This window comes from Theropithecus gelada, chromosome 7b (assembly GCF_003255815.1).
Source record: "Theropithecus gelada isolate Dixy chromosome 7b, Tgel_1.0, whole genome shotgun sequence".
NCBI classification, from domain to species: Eukaryota; Metazoa; Chordata; class Mammalia; order Primates; family Cercopithecidae; genus Theropithecus; species Theropithecus gelada.
The window spans coordinates 61660820-61665128 of NC_037675.1; the positions used below are offsets into that span (position 1 = coordinate 61660820).

At 43.4% G+C, this 4309-nt stretch overlaps 1 long non-coding RNA gene across 1 annotated transcript; it reads left to right on the forward strand.

The window, feature by feature from the left end:
* The first annotated feature begins 3068 nt into the window (after positions 1-3068).
* Positions 3069-3780, forward strand: LOC112628290. The gene is made up of 2 exons (XR_003120415.1): positions 3069-3149; positions 3484-3780. It is a non-coding gene; the product is annotated as an uncharacterized LOC112628290 (long non-coding RNA).
* The last annotated feature ends 529 nt before the right edge of the window (positions 3781-4309 follow it).

Below are 4309 nucleotides of genomic sequence, written 5' to 3' on the forward strand. Positions count from 1 at the left end.
TGCACAGAATGCAAGAGTTGAGGTTTGAGAGCCTCCACCTAGATTTCAGAGGATGTATGGGAAAGCCTAGATGTCCAGACAGAAGCTTGCTGCAGGGGTGGAGTCCTCTTGGAGAACCTCAACTAGGGCAATGTGGAGGGGAAATGTGGGGTTTGTGCCCCCACACAGAGTCTCCACTGAGGGCACTGCCTAGTGGAACTTTGAGAAGAGGGCCACCCTCCTCCAGAGCCCAGAATGATGGAGCCACTGACAGTTTGCACCCTCAGCCTGAAAAGTCTCTGGCACTCAACACCAGCCTGTGAGAGCAGTGATGGGGGCTGAACCCTGCAAAGCCACAAGGGCAGAGCTGCCCAAAGCTTTGGGAGACCACCCTTTGTACCAGTGTGTCCTTGATGTGGGACATGGAGTCAAAGGAGATTATTTTGTTGCTTTAAGGTTTAATGACTGCCCTGCTGGGTTTTATACTTGCATGAGGCCTGTAGTCCCTTTGTTTTGGCCAATTTCTCCCTTTTTGAATGGGAGTATTTACCCAATACCTATACCCCATTGTATTCTGGAAGTAACTAACTTGTTTTTTATTTTATAGGTTCATAGGCAGAAGGGCTAGCCTTGTCTTAGGTGAGACTTTGGACTTTGGAAATTTTAGTTAATGCTAGAATGAGTTAAGACTTTGGGGACTGTTGGGAAGGGATGATTGTATTTTGCAATGCGAGAATGACATGAGATTTGGGAGGGGCCAGGGTGGAATGAGATGGTTTGGATCGGTGTGTCTGCCCAAATCTCATGTTGAATTGTAATCCTCAGTGTTGAAGGTGGGGCCTGGTGGGAGGTGATTGGATCATGGGGGCAGATTTCCCCCCTGGTGCTGTTCTTCTGATAGTGAGTGAATTCTCATTAGATCTGATCATTTAAAAGTGTATAGCAGCTCCCCTTCTACTTCTCCAGCCATGTAAGATGTACCTGCTTCCCCTTTGCTTTCTGCCATGATTGTAAATTTCCCAAGGCTTCCCAGAAGCAGAAGCCACTATGCTTACTGTACAGCCTGCAGAAGCATGAGCCAATTTAACCTCTTTTCTTTATAAATCACCCAGTCTCAGGTATTTCTTTAGAACATTTCCATTAGAGCTGAAAGTTCTACTGGACAGTGCTGTCTCAGACACCAGTATTGTTATCTTAATGCTGATGACACTTCGTTGAGGCAGAACTTCTAAGGGATATTGAAAAGACATAGTTAACAGTAAGATAAATAAAAACCCTCCAAGCAGCTCACTCAACACTTTTGGAAACCACTTAGTGAATGATCCTGTCTTCTATTTCCTTCTCTCTAAGGTAATCTAAGTTCTGAGGGTGAAATAGGGGCTCCAATAATTGCCCTGGCATTGAGGGTTTAGCTTCTGGGACATGTGACATCCTCTGTTCTTGTAGGCATTTGATGTTGGTTCCATCTCTGCTGATGTCCTTGGACCAGCTGGGGTCTCTGACATGTATAGTCTAGCTTATTTGTTGATGGCATTGACATGTCATATAACTAAGAGACTTCATTCAGTCTGCTGGCCCTTTTAGTCACCTCTGGCACTTTTCAGGGAACAGAAAAAGCTTCTGGATACTCCTGCAGACTACTCTGCATTGAGGTTTCAGACTATGCTGCATTGAGGTCTCAGATCCTTCTGTCTGGTTGCCTCCAAGTTAAAGTTCCCCCATTCTCTAATTCCCTTCAAATTAATCTGTGGTTTCTATTTCCCACTCCCTCTCTTTGACTCAGCTCAGTATGGTGGTCTCTGCACCCATTCTCTAGGGCCCAGAAAGCTTTAAGCTCTAGTCACCCATTCTTACATTTCTCCCTATCTGCTGCAGGTCAAATGCTTATTTCATTTAGGGAGACAAAACATCTCTCTTCTCTTCTTGTGTTCCCTATGCAGCGGTCACAAATTCTGAAAAGTGCCAAACAGCAAGTATTTTAGGTTTTGCAGGCTATACGGTCTCTGTTACAACTACTCAGCCCACTGTTCTAAGTGCAAAAGTAACTATAGATAATAGGTAACCAAATGGATATGGCTGTGCTTCAGTAAAACTTAATTACAAAAAACTTTACCTCCAAAGATTGTAGTTTGCTGACTGCTGGTTTATATTAATAGTATAAAGTTGGAATCCAGGTTCTCTTTGCCCTTAGTATTTAGAAACAAGCTTTCAGAATTAAAAAAAAAAGCTCCTGCCTGTGAAAACTAGCTTAATCTGCTATAGATTTTTAAAGTCTACTGTTGAACTCAAATACCAAGAATTTTCTTCTTTCTTCTAGGCATATTAGTGGTGTCCTAAAGAGAGGGCATGTAGAAAGTCTCCATGGATGTTTGAATGGTAGCAGAAAGGACACAAATAAAAGAATTAGAAAATAGTTAAAATCATAGGATTTCTCAACTATAGACTAGCAATTCTTATGAAACTGTGATTGTGAGAATTAATGAAAATCAGTATTTTGGAAACTGTGCCTCACACATTGTCAGGCACATAACGAATGTTCAGTAAATGCCCACTCTTTGCATTCCTATACCTCTAGGATCAACACTGATGTCATTCAAGCAACAGCTAGAAGACCAACTCTGTCTCAAACTTATTGAAATGAAATGCATTTCTTTTTGCACTGTTATGAAAAAATGCAGATTTTCCCCAAGGAAGAATTTTTTAAATTCTTTGCTTTTTCTTAAAGCCATGTGACAGAAAGCCAGGGCCCAGATCCTGGGGAGGGAGCCATCATGGGTCAGTTTTTAAAATGGGAGAAAAGTATCCCCTATAAGAAAGTACTACTTGTCCACTTTAGAGGACACTAAATATGAAGTGGGAGGGGCTAAAATAAAATTACACCCACTTCCTCTGTATGACTTTCTTGGTTACAAGTAACAGAAATTTAACTCAAATTAGGTTAGGTAAAGGGGGAATTTATTAGTTTGGAGTATCTAAGGCTGAACAACTAAATTGTGGCTGGTCAGGAATGTGGCTGGGCCTCAGAAACGACTGGAGCCCGGCATCTGAGTGCTCTCCGTCCTCTCCCTGTCCTTCCTTTCTGCCACACTGTACAGATCAGCTTCTTCCACATGGGAGGGAAAATGTCTGCTGACAGCTCCAAAGCCTCAATCCCTTCACTCTTGCCACTGGTAAAACAGATTCCTTTTTTCACTTCCAGTTTTAAAAATTCTAGGGAAGGGCTCTGATTGGCTCTGCTGTAGTCATGTATATACCCAGCCAATGGGAGCCAGGCTGAGGGGTGGGGTCGTGGCTGTAACTGCCCTACCCCCTTGGACCAGAGGCCGTAGGCACCGCCATCAGTCACCGAGTGCCCTCCACGTCAGCATTTCCCCTGGGGTTGGTTCTGCACACCCTCATCTTTATCTCAGCACAGGCCCAGGACGGCAATGCCTTTTTATGGTTGTTATATATAAAGTTAATTGTTACAGTGTTGAGTCAAAGCTGGTACATTTCTGTTCTTAGGCAAACTGCGGTTTAGGTTGCTGCCTTGGCAGTCCTTGCTGTCCTCACGGAAGAGCATGTGAGCCATAGGCCTGGCTGTCTTTTTCATTGGGTTGGCTCTGCGATGGAGGCCGGCAGATGAGCATGTGATGAGCCCGCCCTTGCTGGCCGTACAATTCGGTTCCTGTCATGCTCTTGGCCATTGAATCGGCCTAATGCAGCCCCTCAGCGGCCAGCCTGGTGTTCCCTGGGTCTGAGGATCTAATGTCAACAAGGCATGATTCGATTCACATTAAAGATGGATATTAAGTCCTTTTACTCGGGGTCTTGTCAAGAAAAACAAATCTGCCTGCTATCAAAGGCATAGAAAATGCCCCTTACCATGACAGCAGTTAACTGTGTTCACTGGTATCAAAGAGACTGTCTGTCCCCAAGTCTTGGAGACAGTTTTGTCAAGGTCAATTCGGCTGATCTTTTTCAACGATAACCCAAAGAGGATTAAGTTAACATCTGACCTTTAAAGAGCTTTATCGTTGGGGAACCAAGCTAATTAAAAAATTAAAAGACTGCTTTTGAAAAATATTTAGACCAAAGACTAAGGAAAACATGAACACATTGCTTATAGCAGCAGGAATATCGAGAGAAAATCCCCAATGGCAAACTAGCTTTGTTATCACACTGTTGAACTTAATGTGGGGATTCTGGAATCAAATGAATGGGTTCCAATCCTGGCTCTGCCACTTTCTAGATTCTAGAAACACTAGTTTCCGGTTTAATCTAGTTTCAAACTAGACATGGGCAAGTGTCTTGCCCTCTCTGAGCTCTGTTGTCTTATTTGTAAAATAGA